At 37.5% G+C, this 26,637-nt stretch overlaps 1 protein-coding gene across 3 annotated transcripts in view; it reads right to left on the minus strand.

Annotated features, from left to right (window-relative positions):
• The window catches only part of CHRM3 (cholinergic receptor muscarinic 3), a 263,909-nt gene extending 238,793 nt beyond the window's left edge, over positions 1-25,116 (minus strand). For 2 of the 3 annotated variants that reach the window (XM_087718050.1, XM_087718048.1), the window contains exon 1: positions 24,541-25,085. The gene's annotated coding sequence lies outside the window, so the exon portion shown is untranslated. Of the gene's footprint in view, positions 1-24,540 lie in introns of all 3 variants that reach the window. The other variant, XR_015696984.1, reaches the window with a different exon arrangement.
• Positions 25,117-26,637: the final 1,521 nt, after the last annotated feature.

Genomic DNA, 26,637 nt, shown 5'->3' on the forward strand with positions numbered 1-26,637 from the left:
TTATATAGTCAATTACTTGTCAGAGGAGGAAAAAATCAGTCAATTTTTTGATATATTTGATTAGTTTTGAACAAATATGTCTTCAACACATAATGGATTATGATAACATCTGGAGGAATTTTCCTTTATTTAAAAGTCTATGTCTTGCATTAAGATGATCATCAAATAATGTTTTAGATTTATCACTAATGAGGAAGATTTAAATCAATATGTTATCTTGGATTTGAAGAAATAATACTGCCACAAACAAATACTGGTCAGAGATTGTGGCGAAGACAGAAGTTGAGAAATATTATTTAAGATTGTTAGTGGTGATTTGAAAACAGGTGAAAAGGATGAAATAAATTTTTGCTAAAAGTAATTTGAAGTACAGAATTGCAATCACATTAGCCAGAAGAGTTTTCAAACTTTAATTAAACAATTTGTTTTCTTTTTTAAAAAAAAAACTGATATAAATCTCAAGCACATTAAACAACTGATATAAATCTCAAGCACATAAAACAACATCCTCTGATAAGCTCATTTTTATATTCCAAACACACATATATATAAAATTTGCCCAATTTATACTGACATAAGATATACTCTCAATATCTTATGTCCCAAAGGTAGTGCCTTTTACAGCAAATTTCTAATAAAACTGAATACTGACTACCCTGACTACACTATGTCAACACTGTTCCTTCTATAAATAAGATAAAGGAAAATCGCAGGATGTGTACCTTTTTTTTTTGTTTGTTTCCAGTGCATCTGGTGTTATACTGGGAACAAAAGTTACCAGCAACTAGTTAGTCAACTTTAACCCTTAAATGAAGTATCTTCAATTTATTTAGCTATGTGCAGAGTTCAATTAGATACTTTTAGCAAGAGAAAATAGGAAAATTATTTCCTCTACATTATTTCCCAACATTGGCTATCTTGCTTAAAAGGTAAAGGTAAAGATTGCCCTCGCACATATGTGCTAGTCATTTCCAACTCTAGGGGGCCGTGCTCATCTCCATTTCAAAGCCAAAGAGCCAGCGCTGCCGAAGATGCCTCTGTGGTCATGTGGCCAGCATGACAAAACACCGAACGCTGTTACTTTTCCACCAAAGGTGATTCCTATTTTTCTACTTGCATTTTTACATTCTTTCAAACTGCTAGGTTGGCAGAACCTGGGACAAATAACCAGACTCACTCCATTACACAGTGCTAGGGATTCGAACCACCAAACTGCTGACTATTCTGATCGACAAGCTCAGCGTCTTACCCACTGAGCCACCGTGTCCCTTGTATCTTGTTTACTTATTTACTAAATTGTAAGATTTGCATAGCAAACTTTATTACTATACATTACTCTGGTAGCAAAGGAAACTGACCATAGGGATCCAGAACAACTATAAGAAAAATACATTATTCAATAATAACTTTAGCCTAGAATTAATTAATTAATTACATGATCTTATGAAATATTTTCTTATTCAATTTGTTCCCATTAGGTATGTGCTCAGGCAATATGCTCTTATGAATAATTCTTATTTTGTATCATCTTCCTATTTCAGATTTCCCATAATCTATGGATACCAGCTGCATTCTAGTCTCCTGATAGATCTGAGAGATAATCTGAACCCTACTGGACATCCCAGAACACATTTTCCTTACTTCCAGAAGACTGAGGCTTTTATCAAATTGTTTTAAAAACTGGTTCAGTTTATATGTTACATAGTTCTATAGATCCAGGGGTGGACTTCAAAAATTGCAGCAAGAGGTTCACTGCTCCATTGCTGGGTGGGCATGGCCATGGGGGGTGTGACTCAGCCAGCCTCCTGCACCACTGGGGGAGGCATTTTTGCCCTCCTTAGGTTCCAGAGGTTTTCCTTGAGTGTCCGGGAGGGCGAAAACTGTTTCCTCCAGGCGCCAGAGACCCTCTGGAGACCAGAAACTGGCCCATTTCTGAACTTCCTGAACTTCCAATAGGCCTGTTTGGATCACTAGATCATCTTTATCAATGAAAACATGAAATCATATCATAAATAATCATGGAAATCTAGAGTGAACATTTTGCTGACCTTCTTCCCCTTAGTCAGGTAGCCAGCCACATCAATACATAATACTTGATACTGCCTATTTTTAATACAGAAACCTTCAGATTACATTTGTGTGCCCCAAAGGCACATTTTCCTGAATCCCAAATATTCTGAGGCCACAATTTGAAGGAATTGTTATATCTTTTCTTCTCTAGATCAGTAACATAACTATCAACTTCATCAATAAAACAATAACATTTAAAAATATTTTTATGGATGAGGATGATGGGAGTGGAGCCTTAAGGAATCTTAGGTCCCAAAGGTGTTTTATAACATACATTTCTGCAGTACATTTATTTCAAAGTATTTAAAAAAAGAAAAAATGTGTATGCCATCACATAATTAATCCTATTATGCTATGAGAATGTTTTTAACAAGTTTCTTTCATTCAAACCAATTGATTCAGAAATATTTTTTAAAGACAGAATTGTTCATGGTTTAATCCCAACCTGTTTGGTAAAAGCATTGAAAATTAAATTTTATTTACTGTATAGGAAAATAAATCAGAAGCAGCTTGGTAGCACTTTTTCAAACTAATAAATCACATGTAATACACATACAATTTTGTGAGCTGAAGGTCACTTCATCAGATGTATGGAGTGGCTAAACTAATCTGGGATTTAAAATAGGATGATGGGGTATATCTGTGGAGGGAGGAGGGAAAGTCAGAAGATAGGGTGGAGATGTTAGATAGATAACAAGTACTTAACAAATAGCAATTATGTGTTAAAATCACATTGTGTTTGTTGAAACCTCCTGGAACAGCCTAATATTTTTACTGTATGTGAATCCAGCATTATTTTGCTCAACGGCTCTCTCCCCCCCCCCCCCACACACACAAATGGCTATTTTGGTATCTGTATAATAATGGAAGATCCTAGGAGCTGAAATTGACATTTTGTTCTTGTTTTGAAGCCTGCTAGATTCCTGTGCACAAAGTTCTATACAAAATGATTTTGGTATGGTATGGGATATTACAATCATTATTCTGTTATTCCTTATTGCTTGTGGAAGCTGCTTCCGAATGGTTTGTGTCTATGTGCAAGTGTTGGTTTGTCATCCAGTGTCTGTAAAAGTACAGTCAGTGCCTTGTCCAATATGGCTCATAGCTGATTAATAATGCATTTGAATGGCTTAATCTGGGAGATATGGACAACAAGCAGTATGGCACAAAGAAGAAGGTTAAACATGAGCATGAAAGGAATCAATGGATGAAAACTAATCAAGGAGAGAAGCAACCTAGAATTAAGGAGAAATTTCCGGACAGAACACTAATTAGTAGAACTACTTGCCTCCAGAAGTTGTGGGTGCTCCAACACTAGAGATTTTTAAGAAGAGATTGAACAACCTTTTGTCTAAAATGGTATAGGGTTTCCTGGTTGAGTGGGGTTGGACTAGAAGACCTCCAACCTCTCTTCCATATTATTCGGTTATATTCTTTATGCTATTGTTTTTATGGTCTGTCTTTTAACTGTCTCTTTTTCACCTGAAAACATACTATCTTGAGAAATATAGGCAGAATGTGATGCATACAACTCACTTCACTTCTGCTTTTTTCTACATATCTTAGTCTACTAATTGTGTGAATGCCCATACACTTCGCTAGTCAATTGCTTCTTACCTTGGTTAGCTGTAATTTGCTGATCATCTTGTTCAGGTTTTTTGTAGTGTTTATTTTTAAATGTTGTAAAAAATACTAAATCCTTTATGTTATTTCAATATAAAGAAATGGCTTTGTGCAGGATTTCTTTTTTATTATCAAAGATTTTCCAACTGCCATTTTACTGCACTACATTTGCATATTGGTCATTCTGCTGATTTAAGTATTATCTAGTAGGAATCCCAATACATGTATCTTTTCCTAATGTCTCTCATTGCTCCAAAAAGTCAGATTTTCCCTAAAAAGCCAAAGCATTCTCTGTATTAGTCAACATCTGGAAATGAAACAATACATTTGAACAACGGAATTTTGTGATAGTCTTGTAGAAAAATGTTTTTTCCATGTCCCTTTATCCACAAACTTTGTTGTGTTATTGCTGGCCTCCACAATATTATGTCACTGTGGTAGTCAGTTAATTCTACTTATCTCATTCCACCTGTTTTTACGTTTCTGAGATATCAGCTTTGAAATACCTAGCTGGATTCCAAAGGCTTCTTTTACAATCCACGTATCCCAACCTTAATCATCCTAGTGCTCAGCCATTCATGAGTTTATCCAATCAGCTTCCAGAGAAGGAGTGGGAGGAGTAACAATGGTAATGATTTGTCTGAGGCTATGATTCCTGTCATTTGTAAATCCACAAATGCTCATATGCAGAAGACAAGGAATCAATAGATATCATGTGAGTCAAGTTGGTCAGTCGCTGTGGTGAATAAAGCATCTTTTATTTCCTTAAATCTCCCTTCCTCAAACTCCAGTGTTATCATTAATTAACCTTATATGTGAGTTCGTGTACCTTGCCCCTATCTTCCTGAATATCCATGCATAAAGTATGGATTTTGAGAGGAAACCTTATACTCATAACCTCTTTAAAATACTTCTCACTGTTTTTTCATAGACAGATTTTCAAACCAAATTTACTCTATAATTTTTGCCCTTTTATTTGGGATTAAACCTCATTTCATTCAATGGAATTTCTGCATAGACATGTATATAATTGCACTACACTGTTTATAGCATGTAATAAAAGAGGTGGGGCCTTTCATTTTAAAGCTGTTATTTTCAAGAACCAGGAGCTTTGCTGGAAGGATTTATGACTTTAAACTGATGCTGAGTCATAATGTAGATTACTACAGAACTAGAAAACATAATTCCTCATGTTCCAAAGAAAGGAAAACAAATGCAAACAATTTTCTTCCCTCCTGTTAGAAATATTACAAATACCAGCAATTTCTCACTTCTTAAGTGATGGGCAGAGAAGCTTAAACTGTGTAAGCTTCTGCACAATAAAACTGATTGAAAATAATCATTCAAGTGTGATTGGCCTCTGATTTTCATACATCAGAGTATTTGAATTTGAAGGGTGTTCCAAACAGTAGAAGCAGAAAAATGAAGTATTATGGTATGTTTTCAATATCCCTAGATCTAATATTTGCCAAATATTTTTCTAATATAACATGTTTCTGCTTGTTTCTCACGGTTCCAGACGTTTTGCAAAGTTCTCAAGCAGATATTGCATGTCAAACATAGGCCAAAATACATACGCACATTCTAAACAAACTGTTCTTTAATTGTATTTTAATTGTATTTCTAAAAAAAAAAAATAGCAAAAGAAACCAAGGCTTCCAAGGCAGACACTTGCTACCTTATCCTTCTACAGATCTCCCTGGATTTATTTATTCAAACTTCTCTTTATAATTACAGAAAGCAAAACTTCATTGATCAAAACAAAGTAATTTCAAGCACAAATATGTTGAACTGGAATGAGTGGTTTTGCTTTTACCCTTTTACAAAATAGATTGAGTAGCCTCACATTTTGAGCCAAGACCTGTGTTTTCTTTTGTCATCAAAATGTAATCAGACATATTTGTTTAAATGTTCACAGAAAGTTAAGTACGTGAGAATATACTGTATAGTGATGAAATATACGGCAGCTAATTGCAAGCTTGATTTGAATTTGATATCTGTCCTATTATTGAAATGTACCAGTTTAGGTAAAGAGGTATTTCTGTCTGAATTAATATTTGTCCTCTCCAGTATCAAATTAAAAAGTAAGCAACTACATTCAGGATGTTTTCACAACAGCTTTTGAACTTCTTTGTTTATACAAAAACCTGGGCACCTTCTAAAGAAATTTTTTGTTTGTTTGTTTTTGTATGCTTTAGACAGTGTTGACTCCTGCTGACTGACTAACTAGTCCTTCTAGTTTTCTCGGCAAAATTTTTCAAAAGTAGTTTACCATTGTCTTCTTCCTAGGCCTAAGAGAAAGTGAATAGTCCAAGGTCATCTCAGTTGACTTTAAGACTAAGATGGGATTAGAATTCATGGTCTTTCATTTTCTAGTTTGATGCCTTAAACCCGTGATGGCGAACCTATAGTACGTGTGCCACAGGTGGCATGCGGAGCCATATTTGCCGGCACAGCAGCCCTTGGCAGCCCCCAGCTCTGGTGCACATGCGTGCACCGGCCAGCTGATTCCTGAATTTCCAGTTGGGCCATTGGGCCATTTTTTGCCCTCCCCATGCTTTAGGGAACCTCTGAAGCCAAGAGAGGGCAAAAAACAGGCCCAATGGGTCAAAGGGAAGTTCATTTTCAAACTTCCAGTTGGCCAGTTGGGCCTGTTTTTTGCCCTCCCCAGACTCAGGAGGCTTTCCTGAAGCCTAGGGGGGTGAAAACAACTTACCTGCTCCCCCTGGAGGCCTCTGGAGGGCCAGAGGGGAGGCAGTTTTTGCCCTCCCAAACTTCAGGAAAGCCTCTGGAGCCTGGGGAGTTTGAAAATCCCCCTGCGTGGGACTTGCTCGTGCATGCATGTCTGGGGGTTGCTCACGCATGTGCAGGGAGGTCGCTCGTGCATGCACAGGAGGGTGGTCATGCACACACTTGCAATAGCGTGCACACACACAGTTTTTGCACACCTTTAGGAAAAGTTTAGCCATCACTGCCTTAAACAATACCAAAGAAACCATCTAGATAGAAGATGCTTATTTTAGCACACTTTAAAAAGAAATATTCTGATAACTTTATTACCTACCAATACTGGCTTTTTGTTTGAGTTACTGGATTTTTATATCTTTAGCAAGGTTAACACATTTATAGTTCTAATTTTGTAAGAATGATAAATATTTGATATTCATTTAATGAATATTATATATAGTACCACATTCAAATGGAAAAGTGAAATCTACAAAGGAAAAAGAAATCCAAATGGATGTCAGAGGATGAGGCTAATCCTGGGAATGCTCAATGCTGATATATTAAATTGTCCCCCAGACTCAGCCATAGGACTGTGTCCTACTTACTTGCATACTGGGCCCTTTTCTAACAGACTGCACTAAAGAATGATTGCGTTTTTTTAGAGTTTTGGCTAGCTTTCCATTCTAGAATAAAAGGTGTTTTACTACCAGCTTTTGACCTTAATGTGTTCTTGGCATACCTTTGTTTACAAATACTGAGACTCTTGGATAGATCTGAGGCTTTGTTGTTATTTGATACCTCAATTCTTTGAACCATATATATGAAAGTTGGTCCGACCTCTAACCTTGATATGAGTTACTGGCTTTTTGTATCTTTAGCAAGGTTTTTATTTACTTCTTCAACAGTTTACTTATGCCCTTTACAAAAGCTAGCAAACATTTACCGGTAATTCAAGTGATACATTAAATAAAAGGCATGGAACTATTACTTACTTTAATAAAGCATTCCATTCAGTTTGAAAACAACCATGCAAACATATCTAGTTGGATATGAATATGAAGTTGAGATGCTTATTAACACCCTATGTTTGTATAAAAGGGATGATTTCAATTCTCCTTCCCATTTTAGTTATGTATCTGATTTGTACTTCCTCCTCCAAATTAGGGCTTTACCCTCTGAACTCTTGTGCATAATTCTTGTATGGTATTTCTGCTGGAAATAATCAAACTATTTTCCCTAAACACTTTATACAAAGGAATCTAGCAATAGAAGTGAGATCCACACGTATAATTTTTTCTTAGAATGTGAGTCCTAAGTAATAGCAGTCCATGTTGTGATATGCTTTTTACAGTGATAAAAATAAAAATAATGCAAGGCATTAAATTGTATGCCTGTAAGACAAGACATCACCCCTATCAATTCAAATGAGAAATTAAATGTTACAGAAAACATGCAAGGCAGAGATTAGTGGAATCTAATTTGGGGTCTGCAAACCAATGGTGTTGATTCTAAGAATACTTCAATCAGTCCTCAGTGTCAATGCCAAACTAAAAATATGTTTAAATAAACAATAGCTCAAGATCTATTATTGCAGATCTTGCTATATTTCTTTGTTATCCTTTGAAAGAGTTGTGCAATGGCCTAATGGCAGATGTTTCTCTCTTAGGATACAAAGAAAAATGATCTGCAGTAAACTGTGTGTGGCATCAAGGAAGACATCCAGCCAGTAAATGCTCAGCTCCATCCAGTCGTCCAGACTCTACCCTGAATTAAGGGAATTACAAGGTCATAAAAGGGGAGTTTATCATTCTCACTTGAAATAATATTAAAGTTGGGGCTCTTACCCTAAACCTTAAATATTTTAGGCAAGAACACAGGTTTCATCATATATGGAAACTTTGTAAGCTTATTCATGTTCATTTTTTAAAAGTTGAATTTGAAAATGATTTTTAGAAACTCCACGTATGCCATCTGGGGATTGCTTGTCTAAGTTCTAATGCTTACAGACATCTAGGTATTTTTGTAAATTTAAAATCATAATCTATATGGACCATTAAGACAGGTTCAGTAATGTTGATTGATATCTAGCTCATATCTGGATACTAGGTATGAATCTGTGTTACTCTGCACCAAACTATCACTATTTCTTTTTCAAAACAGTATTTATTTGCACATATAAAATGAACCATTTTGAACTGCCGTATCAAAATGGTTTCTATCATCTTGGAGCTGTCATGAGGAAAGAGCAATTGTTAGGTGTTGATAGAAAATGGAGATTGTAAAAGTAAATTTTTATTATCGTAGCATATAGGTGTGAATTGAAGCATATTCCAAATAGTCAATGACAAAGAAAAAGTCTGAAGCTGTAGCACTATGAATACTTCTAAAGCAAGTACTCTCACTAAATTCCATGGGGGCCTTTTTCTGAAGATAGGCAGAGAACTGTACAATATAATGTAAAGTATTATAAATCCATGCCAGCAGGAATTTTGCTTAAGGATACAATGGGGTGGATCAGGATTTGGTCATACACAGCATGGTACAAAAAGGCAAGGACTGAACATACTGCAGCATCCAATATTTCTTTTAAGGATTATGTATATACCTAACATAAGATTTTTTTGCATTTAGATCATGTACCTGTTAACTGCTGCCTAACTTATTATCAAATACAAGCTTTTAAAAGAAATATATATTCTTCTTTGATAAAATATTGTCATAAGGCTTATTAGGCTTCATGAATTGTGATGTAAAAAATAGTAATAAAGCATTAAATAATAATTTTATTGTCACTTTGAATGTACACTAATTGGCATACATTAAAATGAAATTTTGTTGCATATAGCTCTCGAAGAATCACCACCTCCAATGTATACTCCATAAACATGACAAAATAAATAAATAAATAATTTATGTATATACCCACATATATTATATGACACAGAGAAACAACACAGTCTAGTTCAGATGTATACATGTATATCAGGCATGAAATGCTCTAATCTTCACTTCTGGTTCAGAACCGTGATTGCTTGCTTTGCTTGTGCATGGCGCTTCTGTGCATACACAGAACCTTCTGCACATGCACAGAGTGTCTGTGGTGATGTCTGGGTGGATGGACAGAGCCTCCCGCTGTCACCACTACTGGTTTGCTCAAACCAGGACAAACCAGCATATCTTGCAAGTTTACCAGACGGATGGCATAGGGAGTAGTATTTTGAAGTGCAGATAATAAATTATTTAATTTGATTTATTTTCTTTACAAAATTATTTTCACTACTTTCATTCGAGCTTTGTTCCTCTGAATTTGTTAACTTATGTGTTCCTATTGCATGATTTTTTTGTGATCTAACTTAAGCATTTTAAATAGAAAAGGCTGGATAAAAATAAGACATGAGTCTCCCCTTATCCAAAATCCTACTTTCAAAACTATTTTTGTAACTCTTTACTCCATATTTTCTTCATAGTATGTTTGGCAGTGGGATAACCAGAACTCTAGAGAGTATATCAAACATGAACACACCATATAGTTTACAAAAAGCATTAAAAAATCTGAAGTTTTATTTACACATCTTTTTTCAAGATAATCTGTAAAATGTCAATTGAATTATTCACTCTGATTGCACAGTATATCCTTTTTAACTGAGCTACCCATGACTTGAAAGATTGACAGATCATATCCATATATCAGGGAAGACTTTCTCCAAATTAATAATTTCTTACCATGATACTTTTTTTGTAATATTAAACTTTGCACTCATGTTTGTGTGCTCCCATTCTGCTTCTCCCTTTCAATATTCCTGTTTGTTGTAAATCATTAGAAATTTCTTAGGCACTTATTTTCAAAAAAATACTTCTCTGCAGTATACAATTTTTGAAACTAGGTAGGGCAGATAGTAATAGTTACCATTGGCTACTGCCATTAATGGGCTTGCACAAACAATATGACAGTTGTACCCAAACAGGAATTTTTAGTTTATGTTGAAACAAAAAAGGCTAAGGGGATTTTGAAATTTGAATATCATCCAAAACCAATAGAAAAGAGTTCTAACAAGTGGAAATGAGTTAGGGATAATTTATAGGTCCAAGGAAGATGGAGGAGGGGGAGAAGATGTAAAGAGGGAGTTATTTTTTAAGGAGGATGGGGGGGATGAAATGAGAGAGAAAAACAATTCAGGAAAACTATGAAAAAACATTCAGAAGTCATTTCAATATATTGAATGAACAGCAGTAGTAGAAATGGCTTTCTGATACATAGAGCCTTCCAGGAAGAATCCTGCAGAAAGATCTGCTCAAATTCACAATAATAGTAATCCTGAATTGTCTTTGTTGTGGAAGATCTTGTCTTAGTTCCACATGTTTTAGATTCACCCAAAGTGAAAGCTCTCAGCATGAAGGAAATAGGTGACAACTATTTTTGTTAATGGGAAAGCAAAATACAAATGACTTTTAGTATGTAAGTTTGTGTGTGTATATATGTACAAAAAAAAACCCTTCCCACCCCACTCTCCAAATGTGCCAGGTACAGCACACGTGGTGTGATAGCATCAAGAGTTCCCACTACAGCACCCAATAGCTATATATTTATATGTAGACACACACATACACACACACGTAGTATATCAGTGGTGGGTTTGTACTAGTTTTACTACTGGTTTGCTCATGCACACATGTGCTCTCTCTCACGTATGATGCTTCTGTGCAGAAGTGTCTGGGTGGGTGGGCGGAGCCTCCTGCTGCTACCACTACCGGTTTTGCTGAACTGGGCCAAACTGGGAGCAATTCACCTCTGAAGTATACACAAGGAAGGAACACAGATTCATAAAAATAAGTGGTTACCATAGTCATCAATTCATTCAGCAGTTTATATTAAGAGATCTATCAAGCTAGAAATAAAAGGTAGAAATTATCAGTCAAAATTGAATATCCTTAGCAACTTTCTCCAACCAAGAATAATATATCACTCTAGCTGTGCATGCCAAAATATCCACCTAAAAGCCTTTCTATTCATACAATACAAGTAAGATATCAGTTTTTATCCTGCAAAAGGAAAGGCTTGATAACCTAAAATCACCAACTCCTTTAACAGGTCGTCTGTGTCCTGAATTCACCCCATGATTGCAAGTTCCTGCCTCTAGAAAGCACCGTCTGAGAAAGTGGCTTGCTAGATCTAGAAGAGATAACCTGGCACTTTCAAGCTGTTTTGAGCTGTAATTCCCAATATTTATTGGCACTAATATCCACCCAGGAAGTCCTATAAAGTTATTTTTGAGACATTTGTAAAAGCAAGCAACTGGAGTCATATACGGTACCTTTGGAGTCATATACCTTTTTGTATAGAGGTAAAGGCTTTCAGTCACCCAAAATAATAAAGAATGATACTACTAGGCTCTAAGAAGCCACACAATTTTTGTAATTATATTCAAAAGCCAAAATACCAGTTCAGAATCCACTTTTAATAAGAAATCCTTTATAAGGAAAGAACTGGTTAAAAAAAGAAAGACTTGGTGGCAGTCCCATAATTTATTTGTTCTCATGACTTAAAAGCAATACTTGACTAGCCAACTAGTTCATTCCTTCCTAATTATAATACCAGCTTGGTCACTTTCTTTTTTGGTTAAGAATAAATCAAGAAGAGAAGATCTGAATTCACTCACAGGGGAAGTACTAGTACTATAGGTGAAAAGCATCTGGTGTTGTAATCACAAGTTTGTGCATAACACAACTGCATGGTGTAGCTGCTAAAAAGTAAATGCTGTTTGGGGTATAAATGAGTTCAGATGACAGCAAATAATTATTGATTCTATTCAGCTTTGTAGATCACTTTTGGAATACTGTGTTAAGTTTTGGCACAACAGTCTAAAAACAATATTTACAAATGTAACATACAGAAATGTGATACCCAAATGATGACGTAAATGAAAGTCAAGTATTGTGAGGAAGAGTTCAAAGAAATGGATAGGTTTATCATTCAGGAGAGAAGTCTGAGGAAGATGTTAATAGTGGAGTTATTTTACATTGTTCTGAAGGACCTGATTAGAAGCAAGAGGTACATTCAGGTTAGCTCTTGATAACAAGAGCTGCCAAGCACTAGAATATATTGCTATACGAACTGATATATTCTTCTTTGTTGTATATTCTCTTTTGCCTTTCAAAAGAGACTGGATACCTATCTCCAAAATACACCAAACAAGAGTTGTATTAAATAACTTGAGATCCCTTTCAACTCTATGGTTCATGAGTATATTTTTGAACAAAATTGACTTATTTAGGGTGTAACTCAAGAATTAATTAGTTGCATACAAAAATAATTCAGTGAAGCCAAGCCTTATTAAAATAAAGGAACATGATGATACTATTTTTAATGGATTTATCAAGTGGTTATAGAAGAAAAAAACAACTTACATCAAACTTTTCTTGATCTTCAGCTTCTGTAATCTGGATTGCTGATGGAGTAGTTGATTGGTGGGGGATAGCATATATACACTGCTCTTTTACTTGTACTCTCTCTTAAATTCTCTCCGATACACACCTACTTATTTTGAAATAATTTGTTCTCCAATAAAAACAAAAGTCCCGAGGCAGACAATGAAAATGTCAGTCCTCTGCAAATCAGGTCTTATTTGATTCAGACTAGAGATTTCAAAATTTAATTCAATTTAAGTTTGCGATCCAAGGATATACTGATTTGAGCTGCTTAATATTTTTTTAAAGTCTGTAGGCTATAATGGGAAGCACATAAATGCTTGTGGCTGCATCATTTTTGGCTGAATGGGATGAAAATAGCAAGAACATTAGAATTTTTAAAGGACATTAACCTTGCCACATTTGACTTGGATATTATAAAGAAGTTCACTACAATTAAACTTTGAAATATTATCCCTGTAATTCTTACAGGAAGAACAACATTGTAGGCAAAAATAGCATGTAAGGACAGCATAGCAATCTTCCAATTTTCCAGAAAACCAGGAAACTATTGAATTAAAGCAAAAAGGATCATCCTCATTAATTAAAAAAAAACCTATAAAACTATAAGCTTATTTTTCTATTTACTTTGCTACATTTTCAGGTTTGACATAATACCAGGCATGCCCATTGACCTGTGCTCTAAAAAAAATCCCATTTCAATAGGGGACCAGACTGGGCAAGTTTCATTAACAAATCTCAGGACTTGGTAACAAAATAGGGAGAATATTTCCTTGACTTTTCAGATAGACGAGTTAAAGTGCTTTACATCAGATCTTTAACTGTCAGAAAAAACATAAGAGCACAAATTTTCCATAAGGCTGAATCTTATTCTACCACAACAGCCATGAAGCAAAGAATACAAAGCTTATTTTTTTTGGGGGGGGGGGGGAGATTAATAGATCCTAACTAAGAAAAAGGGATTGGGGAATTCCCCTATTTCATTTCCCTTACCTGCTAAGCATACAGCTGCTTAGAATGATGTCAGTTGTCCAACTAACAGGTGGTAGGAGCTAAGATGAAGTGATACAAGACTATTCCAGCGCTTCTTACAGACCCCCCATTTATACCTGTTGTTAGTAGGGCTATATCTAGCACTCTTTTTTCTTCTTTATTTCCTGATTTAAATGCATTTTATGTGCAGCACAGGACAGGTCTTTTCTCAAAGGAGCACTAAATCTGGGTCTGAAAACTAAGTCTGGTGCACCGAACCTATAAGATACCTGCATAAACTCTGAAGCAAAAGTCTTTGTTGAAACTGATCCAAGCCAATATGGCAATGATGGTAGTAACCAGTCACCTAAGAGTGAGAGGTGATTCTGCAGCAATTAAAGTTGCCCATAGGAAATAGTCAGAGCCCAGTTTAACATACTAGCTGTCAAAACCTCAGCATGTTAGACCAAATTTATGTTGGAAGAAATCAGTCTTACTGTTACTACATAATATCATCAGTGCTGAGGGTGAGGTTTGCTCCCCGTTTATATAAAGTAACTTGTTCTGCCACTGTTGGTGTGGGTTGTGCTTCCTCCTTGATAGTTCCTTCTTGAGAGAATTAAGCAATTCTATTGTTTAACTTATAAGGAAGTACCAAGGAGAAAACCATATCTCTACCAATACTAGAAAAACAAACTAGGGTATATAAACGGGAAGCAAAGTCTACATTTATTAGCACTGATGATGTTATCTAGTCAGGTCACAAAATATCTGCAAACAACCAACTTTGGAGAAAATCAGGGACTCCACAATTCAACCTTTAGCTACTGTATATTGTTTTCTATTAGCAGGGTGCTATAATGAAGAGCAAGAGGGTCACTTGAATAGGTATGAATGGCATTCATTGTCTTTATCATCACCATTTTCCTATCATTCTTACAAGCAATAAATGTTTAAGCCAATATCTGCAAGCCTGTACTGGCATTTACTCATTGCCTAGATATTTAAACCTACCCTAATCATACATAAATTAAGCATAAGGGTTGGTACAAGAGTGTGGATTAGACTGGTTAGTCATAAAACTATATTCAGAGAACTGTGTTTTAGTCCAATTTAAGTTGGCAGGACCAGCATGAAACTCTGTAGTACTTTCATTAGTAGTAGAAAGTTGGAAATTATGGTTTGTGGTTACCACCTTAAGAAACTGAAACCCAAGAAATCAAACAAAAGCAGCATTTGCTTTTCCATCACAAAAGCTTCAATAAACAGAGTTAAGTAGGGTTATAATATTTATTTGTACCTACATTGGTTAGAGACCCAATCACTCTGCTCCACTCTCATTCAGCATTCTTAGAAATAAGTTGCTTATGGTTTGCAATAACCCAGAAGCAGCACAAAAGCCATTCAATCTATCAGTATCTTCAAAAGACAGCAAACAAACTGAAGCGTCCTAGCTACTTCATGAAGGAGTGGATTCTCCTCCACTGGAGGCTGGATGGTCATGGTAGAAGTGCTCTTAGGAGATCCTGCATCAAACAGATAGCTGAACCAGATAACCTCTAAGTTTGCTTCCAACTCTATGAGTCAATTATTTGTATGGTCTCTACTTCGGTTCATGAATCTGCTTCAATTACACAGTTTTATCAAAGCTTTGTCAAATCAAAGCATCTTTTCAAAGAGTCGCATAGCCCTTAAAAATATTTTATATTATATGGAAATGGTTTATGCCATTTTAAAATCACACATAAGAGTCTGTATGTATACTTCATATCATGCATATGAACACTGCACTGAATTCATTTTAAATTATGTTTCAGGAGATAGGATTAATTCTGATTTCACGAAGGTAACTAGCAAACATCATATATAGCAATAGCAATAGCAGTAGACTTATATACCGCTTCATAGGGCTTTCAGCCCTCTCTAAGCGGTTTACAGAGAGTCAGCATATTGCCCCCAACAATCTGGGTCCTCATTTTACCCACCTCGGAAGGATGGAAGGCTGAGTCAACCCTGAGCCGGTGAGATTTGAACCGCTGAACTGCTGATCTAGCAGTAGCCTGCAGTGCTGCATTTAACCACTGCGCCACCTCGGCTCTATATATCAATTTTGATGTTATTACTAAAGGCACAAGGAGCACCAATTAGAAAAGAAAAAAAACCAGATAAAGAAAATCAAATATCAATACCTAATTATGGCATAACAAGATACAGTCACCTTTTATCACTTGACTTTGTGATAATACTGCTTGATTGGTCCAGTTTCGCTTTTGCATTCTGAAAAGCATATTGTTACCAATGTAAAACCTTCTGAATGATAATTTCACATGGTGGTTATAACTTGTGAAGTGGTAGCCCAGCATATTTGAAGTCTACAATTAAGCAACTAATTTGGTCATTAGGTCAGTGTCCAAAATAAGACTTATGTTTAAACATTATATCTTTCATTCCTTTATTACAAGTGGATTTATGTCATTTCCTTTTTATTCATTTGGCCATATTTCAGCTGATAAAAATTTAATTAACTCAAACAGAGGAAATGCTACAACAGGATTTGATAGAGGAAGCAACTCTCCACAAGCAAAAAAGGGATCAAGTTCAATGGCTGAACATGATAAACAGAACCAAGGAATTTTGAAGATATTCTGAAGATGAAAGAAATTGTTTTAGTAGAAGAGATTTCCTTCCTGAGATCATGTTTTATATTATCTAGATTGCTGGCATGAGATACAGGCTACACCTCAAAAAGACCAGGAATGAAATATCTACCCAAAATATATTGATCAGAAGGCCTTCACAATGAATTCTCTAAGGACTAGAATCAGAAATTAAAAATTGTAAGGACAACTAAACAAACTAAACAAAGGCCAATATAAACCATTCAGTGAAAAATCAGATATGGCACTGATTTGGAGCTCATCATTTTTGTTGTATTCTAAAAACATGCACAGTTGGCCTGCTTTACTTTTCAAATATTTTATTTCATTTTCATTTTCATTTTCATTTTGTACAATCACTTATATACTGTGCAAAGAAAAAAGGAAAAAAAAAAAAAAACCCCAACATAACACTTCATTCCCCCATACACCCTCTCTTCTCCCCCTCCAACTTTCCTTTCACCCCTCCAACATTCCCCTCTTCTACTTCCCTTCCCCCTCAGACATCTCCCCCTCCCTCCATTTACCCTCCTTACATTCCCTCTCACTCCCTCTTTACTTCTCCCTTCTCTTTCCCTCTTCTCCCCACTTTGGTGTATCCATACAATTCAATTTGTTTTTTACAATAAAAGTAGAAAAAGAAAAAAAGAAAAAGAAAAAAAAAACGGCAGTACACAAGTGAATTCTTATTGTTCTAAGGATTGAAACTGTAATTCCACCCTCCCCCCTCCCCCCTATAATCCCCCCTCCCTAACCCCCTTACGGCTTCGCAGGTCCCATGCCCGGCATAATTCTTTAACAAGCATTTAAGTATAATAAGGCCAACTAACTTTAAAATTTAAAAAAAGTAAGATAAAAGTAGCCAAAAAGAAAAAGGAAAAATAGTATAAAATAAGAAATAATAAAAAAAAAAAAACACCCACACTCACACACAAAAAGGAGAAAGAAACAAAAAGGGTCATAAGCCCACTACGTTACCACAGCTTCCCATTATCTATAAATCTTAATCAATGTGACTCATTCCAAATTTCGATTATTTTACTACTTGCAGGGTTTCAAACTATATTAGAGCCAGGTAAGTTGATCAGTTAGAATTCCCCAACTAAAAATCTCCTTGCTTTGTCTATCTATTCAAACCTTTAATTTATCTCCTTTTTTATCCAAGTATCCAAACCTTTCTATAACACCATTAACTCAAATACTTCTTTCATTTTTCATTTCCAACACCTCCCTTTCTATCCTTACCCACCTCCACATATAAATTTTTAACCTTCCACCCTGCCTTTATCCATATCCACATATATATTTTATCCATATTCGTTGCTCCTCCCATATTTACTCCACTTTCCTGAAGATTCTCCGACCAAACTTTCTTAACCTTATATTGATATAGCAACTCAAACAAACATCAGCTTACGTTCTAGCCCCATGTAATCTAATTAAACTTTCGCTGCCCTTCCCTCTCCCACGCACCTCCCAACTCCGTTTGTCCCAAACCACAACTCAAAAAGATCACAATTTCCGCTCTCTTCACCTAAAAGAATAGTTCATGCACAATTAAAGTTAGAGTTCAAACAAAATTTCTGTACAATATATGTCCCCAATCAGCAACGCTTCTTTCAGTCTCCATGTCTCATCATCGATATGCCACTTTTCCATTTTATCCCAGACGGAAATCATAAAGCTATAAAAAACATCGCTAGTCTTTATTCTTTAGTCTTCTGCCCTTCCGGAAGAGAAAAGCAACACGCTCCACCTTGTAGCCACGTGTCTCGCTGTTTGTCTTCTCCTTCTCCCTGTCTCTCCCCAGATCCTGATGAATCAGGAAGTCCCGCCTTCAGGGTCTCGTAGTAAAATTTTCGGGCTTCACAGACAGAGTTAATGCGGTGTTTTTGGTCGCCAAATGTAACTGTAATACCAGCTGGGACTTCCCATCTATATGAAATCTGAGAGTTTCTGAGTTCTTCGGTTAAGAAAGCATACTGTCTCCTTGTTCTTAACATTTGAAATGGTATCTCCTTAAAAACAATCAAGTCGTCCCCGTCAATTCTCAACCTCTTTCCGTAGAGCCTCTGTGTTATCTCATTTCTAGATTCCCTTGTAGTAAAGTATATTATTATGTCCCTCGGAAGCTGTCGCTGTTTTGCTACCCAGGAATTCTGGCGGTAAATTCTTTGAATCTGCCAATCAAAGTTAAGTCCCGGACTTCCCACCAAGCGGCTGAAAGCCTCAAAGAATGTCTGTTTCAAATTCTCCTGTTGGTTTTCACGCAGCCCTCTAACACGTATAGCAAAGGCAGACTTGTTATAATTTAATTTGACAAGTTCTTTTTGTGCAGATTCAATTTCCTGTTCTAACGTTTGAATTTTTGATATCAGATTAAGGTTACTTTCTTCCAAAAGTTCCAATTTGTCCTCCGTTTCAGCAATATAATCTGTCATGACTGTCATTACTCCGATTATATCCTGCTTTGCCTGAGCAATTTTAGCATCAAATTCATCAGATAAATCCGAAATCAGTTGATTAATCTCCTGTCTGAAATCATTAAGCGTTTTAAGAAGGAATTCTTGTGTTAGCAAATCTCCCGTGGAGGGTGTAGGAGACAAGGGTAGCGGCTTCATGGCATTTTTTGGAGATATATTATTAAGGAGGCGCTTCTGTTTAAGTTTGGGAGCCATTCCAGAATAAAAATAAGAGACAAGCAATCCAGCGAGCCAAAAATCAAAGTCTGTGCTCCCCTCAGATAATCTTTTAGCAATTAGTACGGAGAAGCCTTCAGGAGGGTAGGGTCAGCTAGCTGCGTCAGATCAAACACAAAAGCTACGAGATCGCCATCTTGTGACGCAGTTAAAAAAAGAAGAAAGGGAGCCTTTTGCGAGATTGAAGCTGGTATTTTAAATAGTAATAGAGAAAGTTCCTCGGGAATGTTCCCCGCCCGAATTGGCTTTTAAATAGCTTAGTTTTGTCCTGGGGGGGAGGCAATCTGCCTAGGCTGCAAAAAAAAGCAGCGCGGAAAACTGGCCGGAGTAAAGGCTCAGCTAATGTTGAACCTCTTCTCCATTCACAGCAAAAAAAAAGCTATGAATTACAAAGAGATCCTAACGACTGACCTTCTCCCTGCCCCTTTCTGCCAGAAAGGGGAGATATCTATAGATCTTATAAGATATACGAACCAGAGTCCTGGCAGGAGCTTTACTTAGCTCCCGACGGCGGCAGCCCCTCCCCTCGAAGCCTCTCGGCCTGCTTTACTTGTCTGCTTTACTTCATACAACATACATAACATTTCTACCACACTAAGTATCAAAGCTTATCCATATTGAACAGTGGCATCAGGTCAAAGGAAGTAGTTGCTATATGCAAAGCATCTTCAAGACAGAAGGTTACTTTTGGTTATTATGCTTCAATGGAATTCTTTGCTCAAACCTATTCTCTTTAAGAAGCAAGAAGTAACTGGAAGAGAATAAATGGTGCCTTTATCTTCAAAAAATGTTGTAGAGGGAAAAATACCATAGGAAAAACAAATTAATCTGACATAAACTTAAGAAAAATTATCTACAAATATAATTAATAATTCATCTTGAATTTTCCAAAACCAAGTCTTATCAGACTAATCCATGCTTTAATTAGGTAACTTGAGTAGTAGTGTCGGTGGTGCTCTCTGAGCTTGTTTTCTTGCAGACATTTCATTACCCAGCTAGGTAACACTTTCAGTGTTCTGAATCTCAGTGCTCTTCTGAATACTGAAAATGTTACATAGCTAGGTAATGAATTGTCTGTAAGAAAACAACTAAGCTCAGAGGGCTTCTGAGGCTCCACAGTTCAACCCTGAGATACAAATATTCTCTTCTATCATAGAAGTTCTATGTGTAACTTGAGTAGATTTTGAGAGTATTGTAAATGAAGTATGTTTAAGTTCAAAAGCACACATTACAATTAAGAAAACAAGTTAAATATCCATGAGTTAGAGCGCAGTTGGGTAAATCTCTAGCTGAGCTGAACACTTTGCTGAAGGAGTATTTATCCATATATTTTTTTATCACACTAGAGTGAGATATCAAATGGAGAACTAGATTGTTTGGTCCCGGGACCTATTATCAACATCTTTTTTAATGATTTAAGTGAAAAAGAATGGTAATACTTATTAAATTTATGGAAGATACAAAATTGGGTAGGTAAACAGAAAGAAAATGCAAAAAATAACCTTGTTAGAAAAGTGAACTGAAAATAACAGAGTGAATTTTAAGAGAAAAGATCTTTAAAAAAATAATAATTTCATTTATGAAATAGAAAATCAAATACTTACACAATAGAATATATAGATGGAGTATCTGTGTATGCAGGTCTATGTATGTATTTTTAGAGCAAAGAGATCTGGAATTCAAAAATGCACACAGATATTTCCATCTGCAAGTAGATAAAGAAAACTCCTTTGGTGACTTCAAGTAGTAATCTCGATTCTGGTAACCCTAGTCATAAATTGACTAGAAATCGGCAGGGGTGTGTGGTGCTAAAAAGGCAAATGTAATCTTAAATTTTTAAAAAGTTAAAATTTCCAAATCACAGAGAAGATGAGTTTCTCTTGATCAGATATTCAAGCAGAGATGGTTAGCTATTTCTTAGCTTCTTCCAACTCTTAAAAAAAATTCTTATCTATGACTGTAAATATACCTTAATTTGGTTAAAGCTAGTAATCCATCCTCAAATGTATTATTTCGGAAACTCTTTCACCAGTTTTATAAAAACAACTGGGCTAAACACAAGAAGTGACATAACACAGGCTAATAGGCTGTGTTATATTTGGGGAAAAGATAGATGGGCAAGTGCTATAATATAAGCAAGTTGAATGATAACAGCAAGGCATTATAGAATAGGCAGTTAATTTGAAATAATTTGATACATTTAAAAATGCAAATGTCCATGTACACTAATAGGTATTTATAGTTATTGCTGTCTTTATTACCCAGGATTAGCAGCAAATGTTATTCTTCACACTAAAAGAATTTTCCAGCCAATGCCAAATTCTATAACTATTACAGACGATGCCTTAGGAACTATTACAAAATATTACTACTCACTTCAGAATAGCGAACAAAATAAAAATCCTAACCAAATAGAATCAAGCTGTCATAAATTGTATTTCACGTGATTTCAAGAAAAATACAACACTGAGGTTTTCAAGAACAGCCAGCTAAGCAAATTTCAAAACCTCCCAACATTCAAGTGTGAGTATAACTGATTCAAATATAAAATAATTCCAAAAGGTTGAATTATTTTTCTCTATTTATTGTTAAACTTGTAGATGAAAATAACCTTTTCCTATTGCTGTATTTAATTTAAAGGGAAAATAAGTCTTCTTATGCAAATGGGAATAAGGAGAGCCTCAGATCTGAATCTCTAAAGCGATAACCTTATTCCCCTACTTATTATCCATTTTACCCTTTGAGCTTTTAATGGGATAAAATGGAATAAAATATTGAAGAGGAAGAAAAGCTGAACTACAGGCTATGTGAATCAGTTTAACTTTACAAATTAATACTAGGAACAGCCAGCATTAAATGGTTTTTTTCCCTCATGTCATATAACTGGCCATAAGGAGTGAGATAATATCTTGTGTTCCAGCTCTATTCCAAACCATTTTAAGCAAACCACACACTATGTCTGATTAAATATCCAGATGCAAACAAAATCAGACTGCAGTACATTATTCAGTCACTTTAATATTTCAAACTGAGGAACACAGTGAAATTCCACTATAAGTTTCAAAGCAAGTTTTTTTATTAAAAAACAAAAACAATTGAAAGTATTCATAAGCTACAGCAACATATTTATTTTAAAAATAAGACACATTTACAGACACTTTCTACTAAGTGTTGTGCTTAGGACTTCATTATCTTTGGAGAGTTCAGATGTCTTTTTATGGAGAAATTTAAAATGAGATCAAAGTTAATTCTTGTTCCTAAAAAGTATTTGGATGACATAGGATGACATAAACAATCTGACATGGGAGGATATATATTTCTGTACATATTTGGAATTTTGTGCTATAGAATATACACATGGAATGTAGCATGTATATAATTATTTTGCAAGTAACTTACTCTTGAAATATTTTCAGCAGAAAATTATAATTTACTGCCCCTACCCTAGAAGTTCTGATTCTACAAATCTTTCAGTCTAAATTACATGGAAAAATATAAGCAGTGTATTGCATGACACATTCATGGTTACCTTAACAATGATTCCCCCCCCCAAAAAAAAAATTGGGTTGATCCAACAAATGGCACAAAAAACTGTGGAGGTAGAATTTACACATCATTCTAAGTGAAACTGTGGTTGAGCAGCTTGTGGGTCAGTATTATGCACAAACAGCCACTGAGTCACAGGGTGTGGAATCTGTTACCAAAGAGGGGGTTCTGAATTAAGTAACAACGATGAATGTCAGTCTAGACAGAAAATAGGAAAGTGCAAGTGATAAACAGATAACAAAGTCCGCTAGTACCCCACATTGTTGCCATGTTATTTTACCCAAGAGCAACAAATAAAAAATGACTAAGGATTTCAAGAAGATCACTTTGAACATGTAAAAGCAATATATTAAAATGGACGTTAATAAGGATATTTATACTATATACATTTTCGTAAAGAAGCCAACACATACAATTCTTACAGATTCTAGAGCATATAGCTGTTTTAGTGTGATGGGGAGAAGAGGGAGGAAGGAAGGAAGAGAGGGGTGGAAGGGGAAGAGGGAGAATTAAAGCCTTTATAAAGTGGTTTACAGTCTACCAAAAAAAAAGGCATTAAATTTGTTAGTCTTTACATCACCATTGAATCATGATTGACAACTCTGGTAAGACCATGAAAGGAAGTATCCTTTTCAGAAGTGATTTGAACTGAGGGCTTCTTATCCTTATCTGGAGCTTAGTCTCTTCAGAGTTATATTATCTTGCCCTTTAAAAATGAATCCAGATTTGAGGGGTGGGGGGAAAGCACTACTGTTCATTTGAAGTCCACCAATGAATCCACCCTGTCTCTGACTCAGTAAATGGAGAACCATTTTCACCCCATTCTCTCTCCCCCCCCCCACTTTTGAGAGTCATTATGGAGACTGCATACCAATTTGCAAGGAGGGTACATCTCAGGTAAGGCAACTTTACAAAGATGTATCAGACAAATCCATTTGGTCCTTAAAGCACAACTCAAAAAATGAGATGAGTCTCTCTCCTCAACAACTAATTTAAATGAATTATTAAAGCCAGGCTTTCCGGGGTGGGAAGACAGCGGCGATAAACAGGTAAGCATAGTTACCTGTACGGTATTTTTTACACAGCAAGTAAACATAGAAAGGTTCTTTCCAACGTGGTGTAAGGTGATTTATTATCAGTATTCGCAACTGTTCGCAACTGAAAAGTGGTGGGCATTTAGACTATTGGACGGGGAGGGGGGGCGAGTGTTATACACTGTCGGGGAGGGGCATTTAAGGAATCAAACTAATGGTTTGATTCCTACTGAAACTGTGATTTTGGGGGGATGAAATCCAACCCCAAGGTTAAAATAGGCTCTTTAAAGTCATAATCCTCGCGATTGCCCTAAAAGGAAGAATAGCCGTTTCGGGCTTACATTCACACCTGGATAAACCGAAGGAGCAAGGCAGATAAACCTGGACGCCTCTTCGCCGCGCCGGCAAACCGATACCGAGTAAGAGTCCACCTAAGGAAACCCCAAGGATTCCCGAGCTAATCCGGCGAAAACGCGAGCTGTTTTTGCGCTGGACTTTTAACGACGCGCGCTCCGAACGGGGCGTTCCAGCTGTCCTTTTACCCCGGCTTTCAAGAACTCTCCCGGGCTTCAGAGCGGGGATTCTCCGCTCCCGGGATCGACTTTTTAAACACGTCTCCGCCAAGCGGCTCCGTCTGGCGCGGTCGCCCCGAAGTGAGTCTCGCCAGAAACTTTGGGAGCTCCAAACGGGGAGCGCGAGCTAGGCGGGCGCGCAAAACCTCGCGCCAAAAAGATTTCCCCGAAACGAGAGATTTTTAAGACTCCGAGCCGAGAAGGAAACTCCTACCTGACTGGCTGGGTAGCTGAGCCGGGGCGCGCGTCCTCCAGGTGGTAGGCGAAGAGGCGCTGCCAAAAAGGCTGAGGCAACGGCAGAAGAACGAGATCCCCCCTCCTCTCTTCCTCCTGCTCGTCAGGCGAGGCGAGCAGGCGCCCGGGTCAGGGGCTCCTCAGCTTTCCAAACGCGCGCTAATCGCCTCCGGCAGCTGGACGCGGCTTGCACCTGTGTGTGCCTGGGAGAGGCAAAAGGCTTCCGCTTGGCTCTCTTTCTCAGTCAAGTCAGAGCGGAAACAAGCGAAGGAGTCCAGTCCTCCTCCTCCTCCTCCTCCTCTCCTCCTCCTCCTCTTCTTCTCCTCCCCCTCTTCCCCTCTGGGCCACGTCTCCACGCTCCCTGCCTAGTGCCGGAATGTCCGACCCGTCGTTAGGAACCGCATCCACCTCGGCCTCTCCGCCCCCTTCAGCCGCATGCCAGGAGCGGACACTTCCCAAACGCACCGTTCATTGGGCGGCCCGCTGCTGACCTCACTCAAGCCGCTCGCCCCCGTCTAGTGGATTTTCCTCAGCGAGCTTTTTTATTATAAGGGGCGCCCGCTAGTGCTGCCCGGCGCGCCTCGGACGGCCGCTTCCGTCTCTTCCAGGCACACTCCCGGGTACGCTAAATAGCCGCCTTGGGTCTTCTCTTCCGCCGATGAAAGACACGGTGCTAAAGATGACGAAAAAGCAGGCAGCTGGCTGCTAATCCCCACTGGGAACTGTTGGGCTGGGCAGGGTGAACATGTGACGTAAAACCGACGACAGCCGTGGCATAATCGGAGGGGCGCAATATGACAATTGCGGAGACGCGAGGCGCTTCCACACAGCGTCCTTTCTGTCCCTAATCTGAGCGTGAATAATCCTGAGACTGAGAACAGGCAATCAACATTGGCAGTGAGACGCCCAGTTGACCAACCGAGGCTGCAAAGAACATCACAGATGTCTAGCGTTCAGCTGTCCCTCACTTTTATTCCCCCCTCCCAGTCCATTCAGAAGAGAAAATACATAACCAGGGCGCCCCTCCCTCCTTGATGTGTACAATTTTTCTTCATTTGCCTAGTGTGTATTTGTCTGATGGCAAAATAAAATCTGAACAGTGGTTATGAGTGGAAGGCTTCAGTGAAAAGTCACCTTTCATCATGCATTTAAAAGTTTAAAGTTGATGACAAAACAGGACCATGCCACTGTTTTTTGCCTGATACTTCACCCAATAGTTGAGACCATGATTGCATGTGGTTGCGGTGGCTGGAAATAACATTCTAAGCAATGCCTTTAGGATACAACCAGACAGTTGCGTTGATACGTTATCTTCTAGCCCTTGAGCCAGCAGAAAATAATGCTGGCATATAATTGCACTGCCGTGACTGTCAAGTCCAATTCTGCTTCAGTAATGAAGCTGGCGGGTGGTGGTGTCCTTACAGTTTTAATGTGAGATAAGTTACAAAACATAGTTGGGGGATTCGCCTGGTTTTGTTTATCCTTCCACCAAACATCACTTAGTGGCAGGAAAAATGACCAGTTGATCTCCTTAATGTGTGATGGAAGGGGGTGGGCATAGGCCAGCGCCTGGAACAGAGAATTTACTCAACCGTAAAGTTGCCTGAGCGTTAAGCTTTTTCTAAACATGATTCTAGTGGGTGGGCTCTAGCACTGATAATGTTATTTAGTTTGATAATACAACACCTGCAAGAAAACCACCAAGCTCAGAGAGCATTAAGGATCCCAGAGAAAGAGAGAACCCACCTTAATGGCATGGGACCAAGCGAACTGAAGAACCATTTCACCTCAATGCCATTAATCTCCCCCATTCACTCAGGATGAGTGGATGTGCTGCAGATACTGTTGGCCAAGGAATTTCAGTTGGTGAGATCCAAGAGAAGAACCTTTTCTGCACTCTGGCCCCTCAACATAAAATCTGTCCCCCACCTACCCTCTTGGCCTTCTGAAAGGGTTCTCACAATCTGGCTCTGTTGACTGGCTTGGGGGCCCAATGGAGGTGTGGTATGGTGGAAGTGGTTAATGGACTAAGAAGTAGTCCCCACCTCCACTCCATTTGTTTGTTGGTTGATTAAAG

This window comes from Thamnophis sirtalis, unplaced genomic scaffold (assembly GCF_051295495.1).
Source record: "Thamnophis sirtalis isolate CommonGarterSnake01/CBP01778 unplaced genomic scaffold, rThaSir2_p1.2 scaffold_6, whole genome shotgun sequence".
NCBI classification, from domain to species: Eukaryota; Metazoa; Chordata; class Lepidosauria; order Squamata; family Natricidae; genus Thamnophis; species Thamnophis sirtalis.